The sequence below is a fragment of the Pseudorca crassidens genome, chromosome 10 (genome assembly GCF_039906515.1).
Source record: "Pseudorca crassidens isolate mPseCra1 chromosome 10, mPseCra1.hap1, whole genome shotgun sequence".
In the NCBI taxonomy this organism is placed as follows: domain Eukaryota; kingdom Metazoa; phylum Chordata; class Mammalia; order Artiodactyla; family Delphinidae; genus Pseudorca; species Pseudorca crassidens.
Genome location: NC_090305.1, coordinates 78,873,591 through 78,900,260, shown reverse-complemented (window position 1 = coordinate 78,900,260; position 26,670 = coordinate 78,873,591). Strand labels below are relative to the sequence as shown.

Genomic DNA, 26,670 nt, shown 5'->3' with positions numbered 1-26,670 from the left:
GAGAAATGTCTCTTTAGGTCTTCTGCCCATTTTTGGATTGGGTTGTTTGTTCTTTTGAAATTGAGATGTATGAATGGCTTGTACATTTTGGAGATTAATCCTTTGTCAGTTGCTTCATTTGCAAATATTTTCTCCCATTATGAGGGTTGTCTTTTCGTCTTGTTTATGGTTTCCTTTGCTGTGCAAAAGCTTTTAAGTTTCATTAGGTCCCATTTGTTTATTTTTGTTTTTATTTCCATTTCTCTAGCAGGTGGGTCAAAGAGGATCTTGCTGTGATTTATGTCACAGAGTGTTCTGCCTGTGTTTTCCTCTGAGTTTGATAGTGTCTGGCCTTACATTTAGTTCTTTAATCCATTTTGAGTTTATTTTTGTGTATGGTGTTAGAAAGTATTCTAATTTCATTCTTTTACATGTAGCTGTCCAGTTTTCCCAGCACCACTTATTGAAGAGGCTGTCTTTCTCCATTGTATAATCTTGCCTTCTTTATCAAAGATTAGGTGACCATAAGTGCTTGGGTTTATCTCTGGGCTTTCTATCCTGTTCCATTGATCTATATTTCTGTTTTTGTGCCAGTACCATACTGTCTGGATTACTGTAGCTGTGTAGTATAGTCCGAAGTCCAGAAGCCTGCTTCCTCCAGCTCTGCTTTTCTTTCTCAAGATTGCTTTGGCTATTCAGGGTCTTTTGTGTTTCCATACAAATTGTGAAATTTTTTGTCCTAGTTCTGTGAAAAATGACATTGGTAGTTTGATTGCACTGAATCTGTAGATTGCTTTGGGTAGTATAGTCATTTTCACAATATTTATTCTTCCAATCCAAGAACCTGGTATATCTCTCCATCTGCTTGTATCATCTTTAATTTCTTTCATCACTGTCTTATAGTTTTCTGCATACAGGTCTTTTGTCTCCTTAGGTAGGTTTATTCCTAGGCATTTTATTCTTTTTGTTGCAATGGTAAATGGGAGTGTTTCCTTAATTTCTCTTTCAGGTTTTTCATCATTAGTATATAGGAATGCAAGAGATTTCTGTGCATTAATTTTGTACCCTGCTACTTTACCTAGTTCATTGGTTAGCTCTAGTAGTTTTCTGGTAGCATCTTTACGATTTTCTATGTATAGTATCATGTCATCTGCAAACAGTGACAGTTTGCCTTCTTTTCTGATTTGGATTCCTTTTATTTGTTTTTCTTCTCTGACTGCTGTGGCTAAAACTTACAAAACTATGTTGAATAATAGTGGTGACAGTGGGCAACCTTGTCTTGTTCCTGATCTTAGAGGAAATGGTTTCAGTTTTTCACCATTGAGAACGATGCTGGCTGTGGCTTTGTCATATATGGCCTTTATTATGTTGAGGTATGTTCCCTCTGTGCCTACTCTCTGGGGAGTTTTTATCATAAATGGGTGTTGAATTTTGTTCAAAGCTTTTTCTGCATCTATTGAGTTTAGCATACGGTTTTTAGCCTTCAATTTGTTGATATGGTGTATCACAATGATTGATTTGCATATATTGAAGAATCTGTGCATTCCTGGGATAAACCCCAGTTGATCATGGTGTATGATCCTTTTAATGTGCCGTTGGATTCTGTTTATAGTATTTTGTTGAGTATTTTTGCATCTCTGCTCATCAGAGATATTGGCCTGTAGTTTCATTTGTTTGTGACATCTTTGTCTGGTTTTGATATCAGGGTGATGGTGGCCTCAGAGAGTGAGTTTGGGAGTGTTCCTCCCTCTGCTATATTTTGGAAGAGTTTGAGAAGGATAGACGTTAGCTCTTCTCTAAATGTTTAATAGAATTTGCCTGTGAAGCCATCTGGTCCTGGGCTTTTATTTGTTGGAAGATTTTTACTCACAGTTTCAATTTCAGTGCTTGTGATTGGTCTGTTTATATTTTCAATTTCTTCCTGTTTCAGTCTTGGAAGGTTGTGCTTTTCTAAGAATTTGTCCATTTGTTCCAGCTTGTCCATTTTATTAGCATATAGTTGCTTGTAGTAGTCTCTCATGATCCTTTGTATTTCTGCAGTGTCAGTTGTTACTTCTTCTTTTTCATTTCTAATTCTGTTGATTTGAGTCTTCTCCCTTGTTTTCTTGATGACTTGGCTAATGGTTTAAAAATTTTGTTTATCTTCTCAATGAACCAGCTTTTAGATTTATTGATCTTTGTCATTGTTTCCTTCCTTTCTTTTTCATTTATTTCTGATCTGATCTTTATGATTTCTTTCCTTTCGCTAACTTTGTTTTTTTGTTGTTGTTGTTGTTCATCTTTCTCTAATTGCTTTAGGTTTAAGGTTAGGTTCTGTATTTGAGATGTTTCTTGTTTCTTGAGGTAGGATTGTATTGCTATAAACTTTCCTCTTAGAACTGCTTTTGCTGTATCCCATGGGTTTTGGGTCATCGGGTTTTCAGTGTCATTTGTTTCTAGGTAATTTTTGATTTCCTCTTTGATTTCTTCAGTGATCTCTTGGTTATTTAGTACTGTACTGTTTAGCCTTCATGTGTTTGTATTTTTTAGATTTTTTTCCTGTAATTGATATCTAGTCTCATAGCGTTGTGGTTGGAAAAGATACTTGATACAATTTCAAATCTTAAATTTACCAAGGCTTGTTTTGTGACCCATGAAATGGTCTATCCTGGAGAATGTTCCATGGACACTTGAGAAGAAAGTGTATTCTGTTGTTTTTGGATGAAATGGCCTATAAATATCAATTAAGTCCATCTTGTGTAATGTGTCATTTAAAGTTTTTGTTTCCTTATTTATTTTCGCTTTGGATGATCTGTCCATTGGTGAAAGTGGGGTGTTAAAGTCCCCTACTATGCTTGTGTTACTGTCTATTTCCCCTTTTATGACTGTTAGCATTTGCCTTATGTATTGAGGTGCTCCTATGTTGGGTGCATAAATATTTACAATTGTTATATCTTCTTCTTGGATTGATCCCTTGATCATTATGTAGTGTCCTTCTTTGTCTCTTGTAATAGTCTTTAATTTAAAGTCTATTTTGTCTGATATGAGAATTGCTATTCCAGCTTTCTTTTGATTTCCATTTGCATGGAATATGTTTTTCCATCCCCTCACTTTCAGTATGTATGTGTCCCAGATCTGAAGTGGGTCTCTTGCAGACAGCATATATATGGGTCTTGTTTTTGTATCCATTCAGCCAGTCTGTGTCTTTTGGTTGGAGCATTTAATCCATTAACATTTAAGGTAATTATCGATATGTATGTTCCTATTACCATTTTCTTAATTGTTTTGGGTTTGTTTTTGTAGGTCTTTTCCTTCTCTCGTGTTTCTTGCGTAGAGACATTCCTTTAGTATTTTTGTAAAGCTGGTTTGGTGGTGCTGAATTCTCTTAACTTTTGCTTGTCTGTAAAAGTTTTAATTTCTACTTTGAATCTGAATGAGATCCTTGCTGGGTAGAGTAATCTTGGTTGTAGGTTTTTCCCTTTCATCACTTTAAATATGTCCTGCCACTCCCTTCTGGCTTGCAGAGTTTCTGCTGAAAGATCAGCTGGTAACCTTATGGGAATTCCCTTGTATGTTATTTGTTGCTTTTCCCTTGCTGCTTTTAATATTTTTTCTTTGTATTTAATTTTTGATAGTTTGAATAATATGTGTCTTGGCATTCTTCTCTTTGGGTTTATCCTGTATGGTACTCTCTGTGCTTCCTGGGCTAGATTGACTATTTCCTTTCCCACGTTACGGAAGTTTTCAACTATAATCTCTTCAAATATTTTCTCAGACCCTTTCCTTTTCTCTTCTTCTTCTGGGACCCCTATAATTCCAATGTTGGTGCATTTAGTGTTGCCCCAGAGGTCTCTGAGACTGTCCTCAATTCTTTTCATTCTTTTTTCTTTATTCTGCTCCCTGGCAGTTATTTCCACGATTTTATCTTCCAGCTCACTTATCCTTTCTTCTGCCTCAGTTATTCTGGTATTGATTCCTTCTAGAGTTTTTTTTAATTTCAGTAATTGTGTTGTTCATCACTGTTTGTTTGCTCTTTAGTTCTTCTAGATCCTTGTTAAATGTTTCTTGCATTTTCTCCATTCTGTTTCCGAAATTTTGGATCATCTTTGCTATCATTACTCTGAATTCTTTTTCAGGTAGGTTGCCTATTTCATCTTCATTTATTTGGTCTTGTAGGTTTTTACCTTGCTCCTTTGTCTCTAACTTTTTTTTTTGTCGTTTCATTTATTTATTTATTTTTTTGATGGGTGGTGCTGTATTCCTGTCTTACTGGTTGTTTAGCCTGAGTCGTCCAGCACTGGACTTTGCAGGTGGTTGGATACAGCTGGGTCTTGGTGCTGAGATGAGGACCTCCGGGAGGCCTCACTCCGATTGGTATTCCCTGGGGTCTGAGGTTCTCTGTTGTCCAGCGGTTTGGACTTGGGAGCTCCCACCACAGGAGCTTGGGCCTAACCTCCAGCCTGGGAACCAGGATCCCGCAAGCTGGTCACTGGGTTTTCCTCCCATGCCCTTAGGTGTCTGTGATCCCTCACGGGTGTGTGGTTGGTGCCCTAATTGTGAGGAGACATGAATTCCACGTCCTTCTAGTACGCTATCTTGATTCCGCCAGGGCTAAGTCTTTACCTCCTCCCGTATCTTCTTTTTCCCTTTTTGGTAGACTGCCCAACTTTGAAATATGCTTTGTTACCATCGTTTTCAATGTTTTGTGGCAGGACTTTTTTTTTAAAGTCACTTCTGCCTGAGGCAGGTGTTCCTTTTCAATATCTGCTGATTAGTCTTGCGATTCTGAGAGATATTATAGAATAAATCAATGCCTTTGTAGAAGATGATGCCCCTCTGTTACAAAATTCTTCACAATATTATTTCAGCAAATCATTCATTTGTTCATTTACTCATTCATTTGATCAGTTCATAGAAAGCTGTGGAGCATATTGGATACCAAAGTGACAAATGAATCTTGGAACCTTGTCTTCAGGGAATCTTATGTGAGCCCAGCTGTGTCCCTAATCATGGGAGATGGGAGTGCAAGTTGTACGAGTGATACACCTGATTCAGAGAAAAGTAGAAAACAAAACTGTCATGCGAAATGAGGCCTAATTTTTTCAAAACATGTGTTGCCATCCTTCATGGTTCTTGCATGTGTCCAGAAGTTTTCTGAATAATCTCCATAACTGTTTTTATGAGCTCAGCTCATCTTCCAGTTAAACTTGTTTTCCTTCAACTAACATTCAAAATAAGTAAATCACACACACATTATTATTTTCAGTTGTTCTCATTGCTTGTCTTGCCATAGGGCTTGTTTTGTGGTATCTTGCCCTTGCATGTGTACAGGTCAGCTTTTGGGAAAAACCTGGGTGTCTATACCCCTTTGTGGTATGTTTCTGTATTCCTATCAATGTGCAGCTTGTGTTTATAAATTTCATCTGTGCCTCATATGAGTTTTCCCTTAGGTTGTGCACACACATAGGTAATTCATACACAGAGTGCTCCTCTGGGAGCCCAGTGTATACCCTATGGTTGCTCTGAAAAGCCAGGAGCTCATTTCATTAGTGATGGAGCCATGCAACTGAGGGTTCTCCTGCACTCTAATGCTGTGAATCAGATTTCGCAAAGAAAGAAAAGTTGAACAGACACAAAGTCTGGCTTCCGTATATACCTGGGTGGCTGCAGGCTCTTATCCATAAATGGCCCATTATCAGTAAGTAACTTTTAGGAAATCAGGCAACATAAATTTATTTTTGTTTAAGCAAATAACTCGTAAATGCTAAGTTCCCAAATCCCCTGTGTCCTTTCAACAATGCTTATACTGAAATGGGCATTTCTTTGTCCTACTCTGTTTGTTTGTTCTACTCTCTTATTTTACTGTTTTGGCAATTTAGTACTCATATTTGTTTTGTCCTGTTTTGTCCTGTTTTCCACCCTAGGGATGAATGCTTTATTACTTTTTAACATCTTTGTTCCATTCATCACTAGATTTTCATTAATCATTCATCACCTTTCCTTTTCCTCCACTTCTCATCCCTCTGTCTTTATTCTACCCACATGCTCCCGTCTTAAATCATGGTTAAGGTAATAAGAGGCTCTGCCTAGGAAATCAGGTAGCTGATGAGCTTTCACAGAATTCTTTAAATGCGTTTACAGCTTTTTTGAGAGCACATTCTCTTTGGACCTCCTTCCTTTTGTTTGGAAGAGGCCTGCGCGCATGTTGCAGATGTTCCCAGGGGCCTTTGAGAGTAGACAAGTGAAGGAGCAGTCTCAGCATCATTATGTCTTTGGACAGCTTAGCAAATAGTCTTCAACACTTATTAGACTGACAACAGTTTTTAAAAAGAAAGAAAAAGAAAAAAATGTCCCTTTGAAGATCCATATCGTTTCTCTGTGCTTTGACCAGTGCCAGTCCTTGGAAAGTTCTGTCTTCCTGTTCTGCTTTTCATCCCACTTGACCCTCAGGTAAACAAGTAAACGTTTGCCAATAGTTTCTATGCTCCCAGCTCAAACCCAGAGGCCTCAAATCACTATACTGAAGTAGAATACAAAGGAGAGAGAGACAGAGAGAAAGACAGAGAGAGGGAAGGGGAGATTGAACCACATTACTATATGTCTTTCACCTGCTTTCTTATTCTAGCAACCAGGAGTAGAACCATTGCACTGTATCTAACTGAAAGCACAAAATTGCTAATCTGAACTAAGTTCCAGAGTGCCGGTTTGCTTTAAAGCAAACAAACAGAAAGCCATAGTGACATTTCTGAAGGCATGCCTCCAAGTTCTTAATGTAATTACTTCTTGGTTCCTGAGATGTAATTAATTAGATGAAAAGAGATCAAGCATAAGCCTTCCCTGGTGGCGCAGTGGTTACTAGTCCGCCTGCCAATGCAGGGGACATGGGTTCGAGCCCTGGTCCGGGAAGATCCCACATGCTGCGGAGCAGCTAAGCCCGTGTGCCACAACTACTGAAGCCCGTGTGCCTAGAGCCTGTGCTTACAACAAGAGAAACCACTGCAATGAGAAGACCCAACACAGCCCCAAATAAACAAATAAATAACTAAATTTATTTTTTAAAAAAAGAAATCAAGCATAATCTAAAAGGATATAAGAGATTTTCTAAATAGGAGTGACTCTGGCCTTCAGAGCCATGACAATAATCACTAGATCCAGGGACACAAACGTCTTCACCAGCCCATCATTATGGCTGGAAAACCTCCTGAAATCAAGAACCTCTGAACTTTACATAGAGTAAGGTGAGTTGGGAGGATAAAAAAGAATTTTTATTCTCAAGTCTGTGGGATGTTTTCTTAATTTATTTTCAGCATAGTCATTCTTTACCTGGGGTTTCTGCTTTAACTGACATCAAGGCTGTTTTATTGAAAAATTTTCAGTTTCTTGATCAAGCACTTAGTCTGACATACGTTGTCTATTGTTACTGCTAAATTAAATTTCACTCTGACAGCTGACCACCAAGTCAGGCCCCACTTTGTCTGGGAGCTCCTTTGATTTAGAAAAAGTACCTTATCTGGCAACCTCTTCTTTTGTACCTCCTTTTTACAAATATGTTTTAACAGGCTTCAAGATGAGAGAAAAGGGGATCTTTTAAAATTCCTAATATTTTTTTTTTTTTTAAGCTGGGAGAGTTGTGAAGTCATGAAAGCACAGAACTACAGATTAATGTAGCTCTTGAGCCTCATGGCGGCTGAAAACATGTCCCCACCTACATCTTTTATCCCCCTTCTCCTCCTAGGCACATACTTCATCCTCTTCTAGGCTACAAGGAGTAAATAGTGATCCTTGCCAGAAACAAAGGACATAGGAGAAGAGAAACAAATGAATATCACTGTTTTCTAGTTGTAGCTGAAGAATATGGAATCTCTTTACTGCAGGGACCTTAAAATTATGCACTGTGATGACAGCCTTTTGTTCATTTTGAAGGAAAGAACACAAATCCTCATAGCAGGAGTTCTCGATGTTGACAGGGGTGTAGGGTAGTGATGCAGCTTGAGTCAGAATCTGGTTGGGCTAGATGTGGGTATTCTGTCAAAAAATTTCGTCCCTTGAAACATGGACCTTCTCGTCTGCCCTCCTTGCCCCCTTTCCTTCCCCTCCTCAAATTATTGGTTGAGAGCTACCTTCTCATTTTATAGATAAGAAAATGGAGTTCCATAGAGAGGTCAAGGGGCTTGTAAGGATCATCAGACCTCAAGAAATACTTATCCCCTGTTTCATTAGGAGTTTCTTGTCTCCAAGAGGAAACCAGGAAAGAAATCTGGTTATAGGGACAAGAACTATATGAAACCAATACTTATCTGTGTTCTCAGATAAAAAATGATTTGTGTTTTAATCCTGTTATGAATTAGTGATAAAATTTGGCGATGCCATGTTTGAAAAGGCCTGATTGCTTAAAGTTGCCCACCTCCTTCTGTGATATCATCGTACCATTTTCACCTCCTCTTTTTTCTTTCTCCCTTCTCTTCTGTTTTCTTTTTGTTGCCATGCTGAACTCAATAACATATTTGTGAAGACACTTAATAAGGGATTATTCTTGAAAATCTGCTACAGGATCAAAGCATCACATTTGTATTTTGGACTTAAAAAGTGAAGAGCATGTAAATAGAATTCAGTGATGAAGTTTTATAATCATGGAGCCATATTTCAGAAGCGCTAGAGGAGATTGTTATTTAAAAGAAGCTTGTAATGAGTCGTATGGTAAAGCAAATAATTAGTATCGTATTTGTTTGGGCAATTCATCATGTCCACAGTTCTGTGACTTGGAGACCTCAATTTCTAAGGGAACAGTGGATCAAAGAGCAAATGTTAAAGTAGGGCCAGGAAAGCACACTTTCTAATTCCAGAAATAAGAAGGCAGAAGAAATAAAGCAGAAAGCTCCAATTTCTTTGTTCCCTACACCTTGAAAGATTTTTGGAATAATTATAGACCTCAAAATTTTCATCATAAGTTTAAAGAATTACCAAGAACATAATTTCTGGTGTATTGTAAATGTTGGAATTTTAAAATTAAAAGTCTAAATCATTTTAAAGTATACCCATTTAGATCCTATAATACTATTATAATTTGATTCTCACCATCGTCTATTTAAAAATATAAAAGCAAGTTCTTTCTGAAAACTGTACACCGATACTTTTTCTCTTTTAATTCATGTTTTTATTTACTTACCTTACAGAATTTTATCAATGAAATATGCATAAACGTTTTTATTGATCATTGTATAGTCTCAGAACCTTAAAATAAATATAACTTCCTGAGTCCATAATCCTCTAAATTTCAAAAATGACATCTGGATTGAGTTTTTATTACCGTTGTTATTAGCACAGATTGACCAAAACCACGAATAATATTAAATATTGATAAATAATCACTAAATATAAAAGTTAAATTTATTGGAACTTCATCTGTTAATGAGATGGACATTTTTTTTTAAACTAGTTTTGTATGAAGTCAAATATTATTTATTTCTGGAACAAGATAGGATTTATCACAATGCCAATTTTTCATATTTCTGGATGTAAACATTGAGAAATCTTTCTCACACAAATAAGTAGATGAGATTGGAGAGATTATTTTTATCGTTGAATTAAAAAAAATTCCTTACTAGTTTTATGCCCAAAATCACACAATGATTTCTCATCAAATTATTGTTCATGATTCATCCTCTGACACCTCAATTAGTTGTCCTTCAATTTTGTTGAAAGACTGACTTGCAAAAGTATTTGTTAATCAGTCATTTGAGATGTTAACTTTCTGGGAAGTACACCAAAGACTTACCAAAGCCTCTCAAATACCCATTGATTATACTTGTTGCTCTTTCTCTTAGAGGCACCATGTTCATCTTGATACACTCAGACTTGGGGAAAATAAAAATATTCCAAAACTCAATACAGCTTGGCAGAAATGATTTTTATTTTGACAAAATGCTTTTATCTGGTCACATGCTTTAAATATATTTTACCGGAACCGTGAAGCTGCTGATTTAGCTCATTAAGCTTATGAAAAATGTCTACCTATCTAAACTATTTTGAGAAACTTATTTGTTGACTCAATCAGCTAGGTCAGGTTTTCTTTCTTTAAGGTTGAATTTTGTATTCACATAAGTTTTCTCATGAACTTCTGAATGACTTATCTTTTCAGTTCTGAATTCTCAGTCCAGAATGAATTTCTAGACACAGTAAGGAGGAGGCTTGAAATGATTCTGCCGCTGGTGAAATAAGGTACCCCCCTCTGTTGTATTTCTTATTGAGTCCCTTTTTGATGGCATCTTATGGGACTTTTTCTCAGGAGCAATGTCTTCTTTGACAGTGGCTTTCAGATGAAAAGACAAGGTCTTTAAACAGAAATTGTCATCCCCATGATTCCTTGTCTGAGAAGTGCATTCTCAGACAGATCAATTTTAGGAAAGAAGTTGAGCTTCTGGTAATTGAGTCTTGTAAAAATAACTGATTCTGTGAACTTTAGCTAGAAGACCACTATTACAGAGTCTGTAAAAAATCAGAGGAATGAAGATACCTAACAGCCTAGGACTATTTGGTATATTGATGATTAGTTTTAACTCCCTTCATATGTTCTGAGGATTTCAATAATTAAATAATTCATATTGATGATCTGGATTCATCAAGAAAAGTTTAATGATGAGGACAAATATCTGCCTAAAATGGCATTTCAGATCAATTTCCATGCGACATGAGTAAGCTAAAAGTAAATGTGAAACCCTTTAATATCAAAAGTGGTAAATCCTTGCAATTCATGTCTCTTGCTCCTAGATCTCATGCTGAAATATTTTATGAATTGTCACAAACAGGAATTTCTTCAGGATCAGTTTTCTGGGATTCTATAATCATGTTTGTGAAGAATTTAGACGATTCTTTAGCTAACACAAGAAACCTTCTATAATCTAAATTTAAGAACTGATAAATAAGCCAGTGTATGTAATTGCTCATAGCCTTTAACTTCAAAATTTCTACCTTGCAGAGAGAAAGGAAGTTTCAGAAGCTTACCTAAATAAAACAGAAATTCTTCATATTGGAGAATGTGAATTTAAATTATTTTATTTTTCCAGTAATGTATTACTCTTACATGTACTAAGAGTTCAGTGGAATTGTTATTATTTAACATCTTTATTGGAGTATAATTGCTTTACAACGTTGTGTTAGTTTCTGCCGTATAACAAAGTGAATCAGCTGTTTGCATACGCATATCCCTATATCCCCTCCCTCTTGCGTCTCCCTCCCACCCTCCTTATCCCACCCCTCTAGGTGGTCGCAAAGCACCGAACTGATCTCCCTGTGCTATGCAGCTGATTCCCACTAGCTATCTATTTTACATTTGATAGTGTATATATGTCAATGTTACTCTCTCACTTCGTCCCAGCTTATCCTTCCCCCTCCCTGTGTCCTCAAGTCCATTCTCTGCTTTTGTGCCTTTATTTCTGTCCTGCCCCTAGGTTCATCAGAACCATTTTTTTTTTTTTTTAGATTCCATATATATGTGTTAGCATACATTATTTGTTTTTCTCTTTCTGACTTACTTCACTCTGTATGACAGACTCTAGGTCCATCCACCTCACTACAAATAACTCAATTTTGTTTCCTTTTATGGCTGAGTAATATTCTATTGTATATATGTGCCACATCTTCTTTATCCATTCATCTGTCAATGGATGCATAGGTTGCTTCCTTGTCCTGACTATTGTAAATAGTGCTGCAACGAATATTGTGGTACATGACGCTTTCTGAATTATGGTTTTCTCAGGGTATATACCCAGTAGTGGGATTGCTGGGTCATATGATAGTTCTATTTGTAGTTTCTTAAGGAACCTCCATGCTGTTCTCCATAGTGACTGTATCAATTTACATTCCCACCAACAGTGCAAGAGGGTTCCCTTTTCTCCACACCCTCTCCAGCATTTATTGTTTGTAGATTTTTTGATGATGGCCATTCTGACTGGTGTGAGGTGACACCTCATTGTGGTTTTGATTTGCATTTCTCTAATGATTCGTGATGTTGAGCATCCTTTCATGTGTTTGTTGGCAATCTGTATATCTTCTTTGGAGAAATGTCTCTTTAGGTGTTCTGTCCATTTTTGGATTGGGTTGTTTGTTTTTTTGATATTGAGGTATGTGAGCTGCTTGTATATTTTGGAGATTAATCCTTTGTCTGATGATTCATTTGCAAATATTTTCTCCCATTATGAGGGTTATCTTTTCGTCTTGTTTATGGTTTCCTTTGCTGTGCAAAAGCTTTGAAGTTTCATTAGGTCCCATTTGTTTATTTTTGTTTTTATTTCCATTTCTCTAGCAGGTGGGTCAAAGAGGATCTTGCTGTGATTTATGTCACAGAGTGTTCTGCCTATGTTTTCCTCTAAGAGTTTGATAGTGTCTGGCCTTACATTTAGGTCTTTAATCCATTTTGAGTTTATTTTTGTGTATGGTGTTAGGAAGTGTTCTCATTTCATTCCTTTACATGTAGCTGTCCAGTTTACCCAGCACCACTTATTGAAGAGGCTCTCTTTTCTCCATTGTATACTCTTGCCTTCTTTATCAAAGATAAGGTGACCATAAGTGCTTGGGTTTATCTCTGGGCTTTCTATCCTGTTCCATTGATCTATATTTCTATTTTTGTGCCAGTACCATACTGTCTTGATTACTATAGCTTTGTAGTAGAGTCTGAAGTATAGGAGCCTGATTCCTCCAGGTCCGTTTTTCTTTCTCAAGATTGCTTTGGCTATTTAGGGTCCTTTGTGTTTGCATACAAATTGTGAAATTTTCTGTCCTAGTTCTGTGAAAAATGCCATTGGTATTTTGTTAGGGATTGCATTGAATCTGTAGATTGCTTTGGGTAGTACAGTCATTTTCACAATGTTGAGTATTCCAATCCAAGAACATGGTATATCTCTCCACCTGTATCATCTTTAATTTCTTTCATCAGTGTCTTATAGTTTTCTGCATACAGGTCTTTAGTCTCCTTCGGTAGGTTTATTCCTAGGTATTTTATTCTTTTTGGTGCAGTGGTAAATGGGAGTGTTTCCTTAATTTCTCTTTCAGATTTTTCATCATTAGTGTATAGGAATGCAAGAGATTTCTGTGCATTAATTTGGATCTTGCTACTCTGCCAAATTCATTGATTAGCCCTAGTAGTTTTCTGGTAGCATCATTAGGATTCTTTATGTATAGTATCACATCATCTGCAAACAGTGTCAGTTTTACTTCTTCTTTTCCGATTTGGATTCCTTTTATTTCTTTTTCTTCTTTGATTGCTGTGGCTAAAACTTCCAAAACTATGTTGAATAATAGTGGTGAGAGTGAGCAACTTTGTCTTCTTCCTGATCTTAGAGGAAAGGGTTTCAGTTTTTCACCATTGAGAATGATGTGGGCTGTGGGTTTGTCATATATGTATGGCCTTTATTATGTTGAGGTCGGTTCCCTCTATGTCTACTTTCTGGAGAGTTTTTATCATAAATGGATGTTGAATTTTGTCGAAAGCTTTTTCTGCATCTATTGAGATGATCATATGGTTTTTATCCTTTAGTTTGTTAATATGGTGTATCACATTGATTGATTTGCGTATATTGAAGAATCCTTGCATTGCTGGGGTAACGATTAAGAGGTAATGATCCCCTTGATCGTTGTGTATGATCCTTTTAATGTGCTGTTGGGTTCTGTTTGCTAGTATTTTGTTGAGGAGTTTTGCGTCTATGTTCATCAGAGATATTGGCCTGTAGTTTTCTCTTTTTGTGACACATTTGTCTGGTTTTGGTATCAGGACGATGGTGGCCTCGTAGAATGAGTTTGGGAGTGTTCCTCCCTCTGCTATATTTTGGAAGAGTTTGAGAAGGATAGTTGTTAGCTCTTCTCTAAGTGTTTGATAGAATTCGCCTGTGGAGCCATCTGGTCCTGCCTTTTGTTTGTTGCAAGACTTTTGATCACCATCTCAATTTCAGTGCTTGTGATTGGTCTGTTTATATTTTCTATTTCTTCCTGGTTCAGTCTCGGAAGGTTGTGCTTTTCTAAGAATTTGTCCATTTCTTCCAGCTTGTCCTTTTTATTGGCATATAGTTGCTTGTAGGAATCTCTTATGATCCTTTGTATTTCTGCAGTGTCAGTTGTTACTTCTTTTGCACTTCTAATTCTGTTGATTTGAGTCTTCTCCCTTGTTTTCTTGATGACTTGGCTAATGGTTTAAAAATTTTGTTTATCTTCTCAATGAACCAGCTTTTAGATTTATTGATCTTTGTCATTGTTTCCTTCCTTTCTTTTTCATTTATTTCTGGTCTGATCTTTATGATTTCTTTCCTTCCGCTAACTTTGTTTTTTGTTGTTGTTGTTGTTCATCTTTCTCTTATTGCTTTAGGTTTAAGGTTAGGTTCTGTATTTGAGATGTTTCTTGTTTCTTGAGGTAGGATTGTATTGCTATAAACTTCCCTCTTAGAACTGCTTTTGCTGTATCCCATGGGTTTTGGGTCATCGGGTTTTCAGTGTCATTTGTTTCTAGGTATTTTTTGATTTCCTCTTTGATTTCTTCAGTGATCTCTTGGTTATTTAGTACTGTATTGTTTAGCTTTCATGTGTTTGTATTTTTTAGATTTTTTTCCTGTAATTGATATCTAGTCTCATAGCATTGTGGTTGGAAGAGATACTTGGTACGATTTCAGTTTTCTTAAATTCACCAGTGCTTGATTTGTGACCTAAGATATGGTCTGTCCTGGAGAATGTTCCATGAGCACTTGAGAAGAAAGTGTATTCTGTTGTTTTTGGATGGAATGGCCTATAAATATAAATTAAGTCCATCTTGTTTGATGTGTCATTTAAAGCTTGTGTTTCCTTATTTATTTTCGTTTTGGATGATCTGTCCATTGGTGAAAGTGGGGTGTTAAAGTCCCCTACTATGCTTGTGTTACTGTCTATTTCCCCTTTTATGACTGTTAGCATTTGCCTTATGTATTGAGGTGCTCCTATGTTGGGTGCATAAATATTTACAATTGTTATATCTTCTTCTTGGATTGATCCCTTGATCATTATGTAGTGTCCTTCTTTGTCTCTTGTAATAGTCTTTAATTTAAAGTCTATTTTTTCTGATATGAGAATTGCTACTCTAACTTTTTTTTGATTTGCATTTGCATGGAATATTTTTTTCCATCCCCTCACTTTCAGTCTGTATGTGTCCCGAGTTCTGAAGTGGGTCTCTTGCAGACAGCATATATATGGGTCTTGTTTTTGTATCCATTCAGCCAGTCTGTGTCTTTTGGTCAGAGCATTTTATCCATTAACATTTAAGGTAGTTATCGATATGTATGGTCCTATTACCACTTTCTTAATTGTTTTGGGTTAGATTTTGTAGGTCTTGTTCTTCTCTTGTGTTTCCTGCCTAGAGAAGTTTCTTTAGCATTTGTTGTAAAGCTGGTTTGGTGGTGCTGAATTCTCTTAACTTTTGCTTGTCTGTAAAGGTTTTAATTTCTCCCTGGAATCTGAATGAGAACCCTGCTGGGTAGAGTAATCTTGGTTGTAGGTTTTTCCATTTCATCACTTTAAATATGTCCTGCTACTCCCTTCTGGCTTGTAGAGTTTCTGCTGAAAGATCACCTGTTTATCATTATGCGGATTCTCTTATTTGTTGCATTTCCCTCGCTGCTTTTAATATTTTTTCTTTGTATTTTATTTTTGATAGTTTGATTAATATGTGTCTCGGTATGTTTCTCTTTGGGTTTATCCTGTATGGTACTCTCTTCCTGGACTTGATTGACTATTTCCTTTTCCATGTTAGGGAAGTTTTCGACTCTTCTCTTCAAATATTTTCTCAGACCCTTTCCTTTTCTCTTCTTCTTCTGGGACCCCTATAATTCGAATGTTGGTGCGTTTAATGTTGTCCCAGAGGTCTCTGAGACTGTCCTCAATTCTTTTCATTCTTTTTTCTTTATTCTGCTCCCTGGCAGTTATTTCCACCATTTTATCTTCCAGCTCACTTATCCGTTCTTCTGCCTCAGTTATTCTGATATTGATTCCTTCTAGTGTCTTTTTAATTTCAGTAATTGTGTTGTTCATCATTGTTTGCTCTTTAGTTCTTCTAGATCCTTGTTAAATATTTCTTGCATTTTCTCCATTCTGTTTCTGAGATTTTGGATCATCTTTACTATCATTACTCTGAATTCTTTTTCATGTAGGTTGCCTATTTCATCTTCATTTATTTGGTCTTGTAGGTTTTTACCTTGTTTCCTCGTCTGTAACATATTTTATTGTCATTTCTTTTTTTATTTTGATGTGTGGTTCTGTATTCCTGTGTTACTGGTTTTTTTAACTGAGAAATTCAGTACTGGAGTTTGCAGGCAGTTGGATAGAACCGGGTGTTGGTGCTGAGATGAGGACCTCTTGGAGGCCTCACTCTAATTAATATTCCCTGGGGTCTGAGGTTCTCTGTTAGTCCAGCAGTTTGGGTTTGGAGCTCCCACCACAGGAGCTCAGGCCCAATCTCCGGCCTGGGAACCAACATCCTGCAAGCTTCATGGTGCTGTAAAAACAACAAAGAAAGAAAGAAAAAAGGGAACAGTGTAATATTAAAGAATGAAAAACAAAATAAAATTAGAAAGATAAAAAATACATTAGGAAAAATAAAACTATAATTGAAATAACTTTAACAAGGTAAAATAAAACCACAACAGAGAAAATAAAGTGGTGGTGGGGGGGGACAAGCCAAAAGGAGAGAATAATAAGAAAGTCTAAAGAATAAAGTAAAATTCAAAAAATAAAAGATTTACCAGGAAAAATAAAAATATAAAAGACTCAACAACAATGAGTCAACAAGGTAAAACAGAACTCCAATCTAATAGAGGAGAAAAGAAACTAAAAGTCTTGGCTATGGCAGTGGAGTTTAGGTGGGGGTGGAACTGAGGCAGGGGCGGGGTTTAGGGTGGGGTGACCTATGCGGGTGGGGGGGGGTTACGTTCGAGCATTGGCAGGAACCTAGGCTCAGGACCCACTAGCCAGAAAAGGCCCTGGGGGCGGGGCCTTGGCAGGGTTACCTTGAAGCATGGGGTGGGGCCTCTGCTTAGGACCTGTGCTGAAGGGGAGAGGCAGCACTAGGAAGGAGGGCCTCTGGAGTGTGGGGTTCTGGAGTTTGGAGTTAGGGCCCTGAGGAAGGGTGTGTGGGTGGGTTTTAGGCCCAGTGCATTGGAGGGGTTCTCCGAGTGTAGAGGTAGGGCCCTGGGTGGGGGTGTAGGGGCGGGGCTTGGGTTATGCCCAGCAGCAAGGAGACTCTGAGGGTAGAGGATTAGGCCTGGGAGTCCAGCCGGCTCCCCAGTGCCTAAGTGGACAGGGAGAGCACTGGCCATGTTCCCTTCTGTTCCTTTGCACCCCTCCCCACCATCTCCCCCAGGGTTTCCCCCATGTCTGCTGGACCCCTAACCGTGAGTGGGTCCTGCTGGGTGTAGGAACTCCTTCCCTCCGCAAGCCACCCCTCAGGGGTGCCGTCCCAGATGTCTGGCTGTTACTTTTGCTCCCCGTTTCCTCCCTCCCACTGTCTCGGGATCCGCATGGCTGGAGGGGGCCTCAGTGGGCAGAGGATTAGGCCTGGGATCTCACCATGTTCCTAGGGGCCCAAGTGGGCAGGGGAAACCTGGCCACTCTCTGTTTTGATCCTCTGCCCTCCCATTGGTTCCCCAATATCCCCCTTCGGGCATGGGATCCCTTCCCCTCCCTCAGCTGTCCCTCAGGGGCGCCAGTCCTGACCTGCCTCCACTTCTCCTCCCCCTTCACTCCCCCCATGCCCCATGTCCTGCCTGGTTGCTGGGGGTTCCTCCCATCCCCTTAGGTATCCATGGACCCCCACTGGTGCCTGGTAGGTGTCCTAGTTGTGTGAAGACGCGAATTCTGTGTCCTCCTAGTACGCCATCTTGACTCCACCCCCACTTCAGTGGAATCATTGAGATTATATTTTTCCCAACTTTTACTTTCTGTTAAACAGAACTATCAGCTCCCTATATTATTTAACTCTCCTTATATAATTCTGCTACAGTGAGAAATATTCAAATAGATCTTACATCCAATTAATATGTATTATATGCAATTAAACTGGTGATATAAGAAATATCAGAAAGAACTTTAGATATATCTCTTACAGTATTCGCAGTACTGAAGGTAAGCTTGTGGTCTTGGGACAAGTTATTGTTCAGACATTTCACAGTGTTTTCCTTGACCATTAGAACAAAATATCAAACTTCACACCCCCACTACCTCTCCCTACCCCCTCCTCCATCCCAGTCATTTGGTCCAGATTGACCAAGGAGCAGGTAAACACAGATGCCGTATAGCTATGCATGATACTTAAGTAAACTTTAGTTTCTTCATCTGTAAAGTGGGATGATAATAGTACTTCTTACATAGGGTTGTTGAGTCAAATAAATGATTGAATGCACATAAAGCACTTTGTAAGAGCTTAGTAATGTTAGACATTATTATTAGTAGTAGGTCTAAAATAATAGCCTGAATGAAAAATATGGACTAATTTTGGATCAGTTGAATTCAATATTTTCATTTTGATGCAAATTTAAGACCACTCCAAATCTGATAAATTTAGTCATTTGTTTTCCTTATACTTTTTTTTGTCATCAATTGTAGGAACACTCTGTCATTGTCTTAGTCTCTTTGTGCTGTTATAACAAAAATACCATGGGTGGCTTGAACAGCAGAAATTTATTTCTTTTAGTTCTAGAGGCTGGGAACTCCAAGATCAAGACGCTGGCAGATTCATTGTCTGGTGAGAGCCTTTTTCCTGGTTCATAGCCCATCTTGTCACTGTGTCCTTGCATGATGGAAGGGGCAAGAGAGTTCTTGGGGTCTCTTTTATAAGAGCATTAATCCCATTATGTGATCTAATCACCTACCAGAGGCCCCACCTTCTAATACCATCACAATGGAGTTAGGATTTCAACATATGAATTTAGGGAGGGACACAAACATTCAGTCTGTGGTGGTCAAGAAGTGTATTAATAGTGTAGACATTTTTTATAATAGTTGAAGATATGCCTGGAGATACTGTGTTTCAGGTGATATGATTATATTAGAACATTGGGACTTGATGTTAATTACCATCTCTTTCTAGTTCCAAGGTGCCACTTGGGTTGATAAAGCTTCTTGCAGTTTAAAAGATTGTTAATATAAATTTTCTTCACTTATACCTATTAGGGTAAGGTCTAGGACATCACCTTGTCATAGAGTTCCCTGTCTAGAAAGGAGATCTTCACACTCATTTCATTATTTCCTAAAGTGTATGAGTAACCACACTGACTGTGAAGAAGGTACCCAAATGTTACCTTTTCCTATTTTTCCCAAGGATTATGTTAATTCTGTGTCCTAATGTTGATTTGTTGATCAGAAGTTTCAACAGAACATATACCTTCCTAATAACACCAAAAGGGAAATTAGTTGATTATTAATCTTGGATATATAGAATATTTAAAAATTTATACTCCATTCTCAGATGATAATAAGAGGAGTCCTTGCTAATGCGACTGTTGGGAATCACCTTTTGGGTAGGTGGATTTGAGAGCTGTGTGGGGATGAGGGGGAATAGGCACTACTGTAATTCATACGTGGTATCTATATAATAACTCTATTGTATTAATTTGATCTATATTATAGGTACATGATTCTATAGCAAACATTTTAAAACAATTTTATTGACTTTCACCAAAGCAAGAATTTAATTACCATTCTGCCAATTGGTCAAATTTGTACGACTCCTCTTAAAACCAGATTTTCTGTAGATAGACGAGGAAAGCACTTTAGCATTTCAGAGAAGAAAGCACAAAAATAGAACTCAGTTGACTCTGAGAATACATAAGAAAGCAAACCAGAGCACACCGTGTGGCTTTCTGACACCGAATAAAAGTCATGCCTCTACCCCTGTTGTTCTTTCCTTCCCATGTCAGTGTCAGTCTTTGTTTTGATGAAGACACAATGGGATCCTGTCTATTACTTCTTAAGCTGGGTCAGAGTTTGTGTTTTGTCTGATTGGCTGCCTCCTCACTCTTCAGGAGGCCCAATAAGATATAGTAAATACTATCGGTGAGTGAAATTGCTGAGGGAGGAAACACACTTATTGTGCAGTATTTGTTGGGAGTTTCAGGAATAATAGAGTTTAGAGTAAGACCATGTAAAATATTGAGTAGCTGTATCAGACTGTGGCATTTGTTTACTGGTGGGTTAGCTACCAGTTTTCTGCAAAAAATAGTCCAAATTAGATTATTTTAGTAATTATTATTTAACATGTGCTAAGTGCCCACAGCATGTTGGTCCCTTCCTATGATATCAGAATGCACTGTGGAGGGAACTGAACTTGCTGTTGATTTAATTAATCTCTCAAGTTAATTGCCAGTATGGGCCACATTTCTTTCATGAGTAAAATTGGAGTGTGAGAAAAGGTAATGTCCCTCCCTCATTAAGCTGTCCATGTTAGATTTACACGGCAACAGTGAGGTGCATTCAGGCTTAGTTTTGATAGCTTTCATTACTGACAGCACAGAGTAAGTGGTGATCCGTCCTTCTATTATTGGATTCAACTCAATAGGTATGGCACAAACACCATCATCTCTATCAGGGAGGTTTCAAAGAGCTGTTTGTAGTTTGATGCTCGGCTTGTCGTATTTTTTCCCTCCACTAGCCCCAGACTCCTTTTGTTCTCCCAATGAGTGGGGAATTGCAATGTAGGACACCACCTGACATCTGCCAAGAAGGGCAGCCCTTGCCAACTGCCACATTCCCCAGAGTAGGAATCAGTTAGTGACTCCTGTCAGTGAGGTGAGTTTGTAGATCTTAGGAACTTCCCTTCACACAGTTACATAATGGCATGTGACATTCTCCCCCCCAGCACCAACTTGGGCTTGTAAAGCTCTGTAGACAGGGACTTTAAAAATGGCTGAGATGTTGTTGCTTACCTGCCCAAACTGGAAGACCAATTATGTGCCTGTCTTTTCATCAGTGTATGCTTCTACGGAGTCTTAGGTTGGGTTCCTGGTCTTCAGACAGGGATTGGTGTGCAGGTGATTTATTAAGGGAGAGCTCTTAGGAGAAACCAGGAGGGGAGTGAGAGTATTAGGATAGGGCAGGGGAAGAAGCTACCAAGGATGTGGTTTCCGATAAGATTAGCCGGATCGCATGAGGCGCTCTGGAGCATGAATCGTACCACAAGGGCAGTCCTGCCTTGAGACAGAGCGCTCCCCTTTCCACTAGTCAGTCATTAGCTATGGGCCCTGGGTAGGGGGTGGCTATGGTGGTACATCTCCCAGGCACCTCTGGGTGAAGGGGCTCTTTCGCTCAAGGGCAGTCCTTTGGAGAAGATTGGCAGCAACACCCGTAAGAAGGAATGGGCTACCAAATTGGTAAAATGGATCCCAAAACCCAAACAGGATCTGGGTGAAGCATCAGCGACTTCTGCTAAGTGTAGAGAACACATTCTGTAGTGGGATAGGGTATTTGCATGCACATGGGAATACAGTTCCCTTCAAGTTACAAAATTCTGTGGCAGAGTCAGAGTGCATTGTAATTTTATTCTCTGATTCAGTCTTTAATAAGAGACCTTGGTCTGATAGATGAAAATCACATAGTACTTTCTTCTTAGCTTTATGGGAAATGAAGTTGTAGTTATCAAGTAGACTTTCACCTCAGAAAAAGAATATGACAAAACAAATATCCCTCCACAGATTTTTACTAATATATTGTTAATGCCTATAAAGGTAATTAAATATGACAGACGAAAAAACCATTATACTCACATGCCAAAGAGGAAGTGGGGTATGCTAAGTGCCTGTGTGCTACAAAATACAGCCTCTTGTTACATCAAACGACAGGGCCTAACTTTCTGATGTAAACACATTATTGCAAATGTCAGTGCACAGACGGCAAAGATGATTACTAAAGAAATAGCAAAAGCAATAAAATATAGACAAACAACCTTTCATTGACTAAGTTATAATTCAAACTTGTTATCACTATGGATGAACCACTTCATATAGAGACTTAATTTTTCATTGATAGGCTTTTTTAATAAGACAGCAAGATGAAAGAAGCAACACTTGATGTTAAATATTAAGTACCTTAATGGAAATAATAAAACTTTTATATCTTAAACTGCAGAGGATATATTCTGAGGTTCATATCTCCCTTCCTCTCTTCTTTCCTATCAAAAATATCAATAGCTTACTATAACAAATCAAATTATGAAACTTTCCACTATGTAGGTTTCTGAATTTAGCCATGTGTATATTTTATAAGTAGATATTTTCTGGAGGATGAAATAAAGACTTTATTCACTCTGTATTTCATGTATTTTTTACTAAAGCTTCAACTTTGCTAAGTTACTCCTGAAAGATTCAATCTAAAGAGGAAATTTTTGGTATATATTTTGTTTAAAAATGCATGTGTTTCTTTGAATGCAATCAGTTGTAGAAAAAAATTAGGAAATTAGGAATTTTTTTCTCCAGTAAGTTGGTGTTTCTTTGGTGGCTTCTTTTGATTTTTTGTACAATTTTTTACATCAGAAAGGATATTTTGTACACAAAAAATTGGTAATGGCACATAGCATAAATACAAAGTGTCATGAGTTACCCCTAAAATATTTATAGCCTTGGGTTCCTGAAAAATGTTGAATTTCATGAAGAATTTTGTTTAGCATTTATTGTGGTCATTGACAGTGCTGTTTTCATGGCAGAATAATCTTTAAAACACTCTGGTTCAGTTGTTTGTTGAAATGACAAAAGAAAAACTATTTCCCTAAAACTGTTGCTTGAGGTTGACTTCTACTTCTAGGTCCTTTACTCAAAGAAAGACTTGCCAAGAACCCACACGTGTTTGAAGCAACCTTCCATCAGTATTAAAAGGCTAACTTGACTTTGTGTTCTAGGCCCTGATCCAAGGTGCTCTAAACACAGTCTGTCATTCATACCTCACATCAGCTCTAGGCACCACATATATTATTACTGCATTTCACAGACTGGGAAACTGAAATTCAAAGGGTTCAAGCTGCTATACCACACAGCCTGCTCTGAAAAAAGCTTCTTCTTATGACTGAGGGACCAGTATTAACAAATAGTTATCATATTAACAATAGTCAAATGTAGTCTTCAGCTACATACTGATACCCTATTTTAGGAATTCTTGGTGTCAGTTATAGAAGCTCTTTAGCCCTTTGTTAAGATGAGGTGTTTATCATCATCACCAGCACCACCATCAGTCGTCACCATCACCATCACTGTCGTCACCATCATCATCATCATCATCACCATTCTTCTCCTCTTCTTCCTCATATCTATCAGTTATTGACTGTTTCTTAATGGCAACCCTAAGATGGATGTTTTACCTTTAGCAAGCTTGTCCTCTGGTTTCCCTCGGTTTGATGAAAAATATTTCTCATGTGGGCAGGTAGCCCATCTACAACTCATCACATATAATAATGGAGAAATCATGGGTTTAGGAGTTTGACAGATCTGAGTTCCTAATTTTGATTGTAAGCAAGATGGTTAATGTATCTGAGCTTCAGTTTCTTCACCTATCCCATAGGCTAAATAATTCCTATCTTGTAGTTCCTAGGGAAAGTTAGATGAGATGGCATATCCCAAATGCTTAGCACTGTGCTGCAAATGTAGTAGTCACTCCAGAAATGTTGGTTTCTCTCCCCTTCCTGTGTACCTTTCGTGTGGAGAGAAAATGATAGGAGGCATAGATAATTGCTAAATTGAATTGTATAATGAAGAAAATCCTTATTATATATTTAATAACTTCCATTTCTCATTCATGTGCTATGTTTGAGGTTGTGTTTGTTTGCATAATATGCCTTATATCATTTAAATTTCAGAGCAACTCTCCGCCCTAGGCAGTTGGTAGCTCCTGATTTTCTCAACAGTGGGAATCAGGAACTCTATTCTCTTCCATCTGCTCATCTATATGGACTTCATCAGTGGATTTTTTGCCTTCTGGCCAGTTGGAAACCCAAACGAGATCAGAGGAACGGAGGAGAGTGAGGTCAGGGTATTAGTTGCCTTGGATCCCTCCCAATGGCTCTTACTTGGTCTAGCTGTGTTCCTCTATCTAAATCTCTTCTTAATATTAACTCCCAACCAGACCTTCTCCTTCTAGGTTCTGGGCACTGCTCCTTTCCCTTCTCCTTTTACAGCTAAGGATGATAATAACTCCAGAGTGTTGGCTATTCCTTATCATTTCTGTGTATACTACCCAAAGTTTTGTAAATGGTCTCTTTTATTAAACCCTCCTCAATCTATTTTAATTAGAGTGGGCCATCTGTGTCCTGCTGGGACCCTGACTGATAGATATGGGGAAGCTAGGGGACATTTTTTGAAACTGCAGGTACCTAACAGGTACATAACAAATAGATTTGTTTATTTGAGGTGACTTGGTGGATGCTGGTAGAGTGGATTAGGGAGCCAAAGACACTCAGACCATTCTTGCTATTACCACTATTCTTTTCTATTTTTATCAGTCTCAACTGATGTTAAGGACTTCCCTTTCACCGTGGACACACTCTGTGCTTGAGTTCTTTCATTTGCAGACTCTCCATGTGGCTCCAATACTAGATTTTGCACTCCTTTAGGGTGGGAACTATTTTGTTCATCTATGTGCCCTTGACACAAGTACATCACTATGCTTTAGTAGGTACTTAGCACAGCCATAATTTAATGATCCATCTGCCCACCTCTAAGGATGAGCAGGAACTGAAGTACAGTGGCAGAACACATTTTGCTTCTTGACGTTGGCTTCCATAAAACCTCAAACAATATATTGCTGATGTGTTATATATGTAAACATTATATAAATGGACGAGTCTGACTGTATTTTTTTTTTTTTGGCATCTGCTAGAGGAGAAAAATTGGATAGATGCCTTGGAGGCATGGGCAGTTGTAATATATCAGTAGCATATACTGATCTGGTTACAATTTGAAATAATACAGAACATTTTCCTTTTCTCTCCTGAGTTTTTGCTGATTAAAATTTGTTCCCAAATGTTCTCAATTACTGGATATTGATGTTTCTTACTTTAAAAGCCTGATTGCAGATACCCTGGTAATAGTTTTTTACTTTTTAATTAATGATAAGCACTGAAGAAATCAGTATTAGAGCAGTTCCAGCTTTGACTTTTAAGGGTCATAAATACAGTGTGGTGGTGAAATGCATATTATAATTGAATAACAGGATTTTTTAAATGAAGGTTTTCATCACTAATTGTTTTTTTTATCACTAATGTTTTGATAGGCTTACATATCAGAAGGATAAAAGCGGTAGTGCTTGGTCAATTTACTGGCTGTGTTTTAAAGTCTAGTTTGTAAAAAGAGTAAGAATTCAGCTAACTTTTAAACTAGAATATATTTCTTAATCTTACAAAGGAATAACAGTGTGGTGTTCCCCTTCAGATATAAAAGATATATTTTTTTCTTTGCAAATTGCAAATGGCTATCAGTCTGCTGAAATACAACTGGTATGAGTGCCCTGAGAGAGACACTTTCTGTAGACTGACACAAATTTATCTTAGGGGAATTTATATAGAGTAAATTATTTATATAAAAGCCTAAGGACCTTCTGCCATGCTTTAGGGTTTGTTTGTTTTTTTTGTACACATCACTATAAAATGCCACAAGCAATCACGATTGGTCTATTTGTAAAAACCAATTAATTAATTATTTTTTTGGCTGTGTTGGGTCTTTGTTGCTGTGCGTGGGCTTCTCATTGCAGTGGCTTCTCTTGTTGCGGAGCATGAACTCTAGGCACTCGGGCTTCAGCAGTTGTGGCTCGTGGGCTCTAGAGTGCAGGCTCAGTAGTTGTGGCGCATGGGCTTAGCTGCTCCACGACATGTGAGATCTTCCCGGACCAGGGCTCAAACCCGTGTCCCCTGCATTCGCAGGCGGATTCTTAACCACTGTGCCACCAGGGAAGCCCAAAACTGGTCTATTTTTGATGAGGAAAGGCTGCAACCAAACCTTTTTCAGCAGCAACCCTGATGCATCAGACATGGAGAAAATGATGACAACAGAAGTGGAATAGAGCCATAGCAGAGTTGAGGACAACCTGAGAACTGGCATAGAGTTTTGCTAAGCCATTGAGGGGGTTCCCACCCTGCTAGTTCCCTTCTTTAAACTCTAAGAAGGGGCCTAGAGGAGGGAATTGAGCCTGGGGATTGGAGAGGTTATTGGAAGTATGGGCATCTGAGATGTGCTTATGATCTGCTTCCAATGATCAGTGCAGATGCTGGGTAAACTGCAGAGGAAACAATACCTAGATTTGGAATTTTTACTCTGAGTAATCAGTAGGTCTGATTTTTAAAAAATTAAATTTGGAAATAATTATAGATTCAGAGGAAGTAGTAAAGAAATACACAAGGAGGTCCTGTGGACCCTTTGCCCAGCTTCCCCCAATGATAATATCTTGCTTAACTATAGTACAATACAAAAACCAGGAAATTGACACTGGTATAATCTGTAGAGCTTATTCAGATTTTACCAGTTATACAGGCATTTTGTGTGTGTTTATGTATATTACGTGTGTAAGTGTAGTTCTATGCAGTTTTATCACGTGTAGTTTCATGCAATCACCAACACAATCAAGATACTTACCTGGGGCTTCCCTGGTGGCGCAGTGGTTGAGAGTCTGCCTGCCAATGCAGGGAACACGGGTTCGTGCCCCGGTCCGGAAGGATCCCACATGCCGCGGAGTGGC

The 26,670-nt window shown here is 38.2% G+C and overlaps 1 protein-coding gene across 36 annotated transcripts in view; it reads left to right on the top strand.

Annotated features, from left to right (window-relative positions):
- FHIT (fragile histidine triad diadenosine triphosphatase) overlaps positions 1 to 26,670 on the top strand; it is a 1,451,597-nt gene that overhangs the window by 220,766 nt on the left and 1,204,161 nt on the right. For 17 of the 36 annotated variants that reach the window (XM_067755027.1, XM_067754999.1, XM_067754996.1 and 14 more), the window contains one exon: positions 18,656 to 18,706. The exons of 17 other annotated variants lie outside the window; for them this stretch is intronic. The gene's annotated coding sequence lies outside the window, so the exon portion shown is untranslated. Of the gene's footprint in view, positions 1 to 10,096; positions 10,177 to 18,655; positions 18,707 to 26,670 lie in introns of all 36 variants that reach the window. 2 more of the 36 variants (XM_067755000.1, XM_067754997.1) reach the window with 1 other exon arrangement.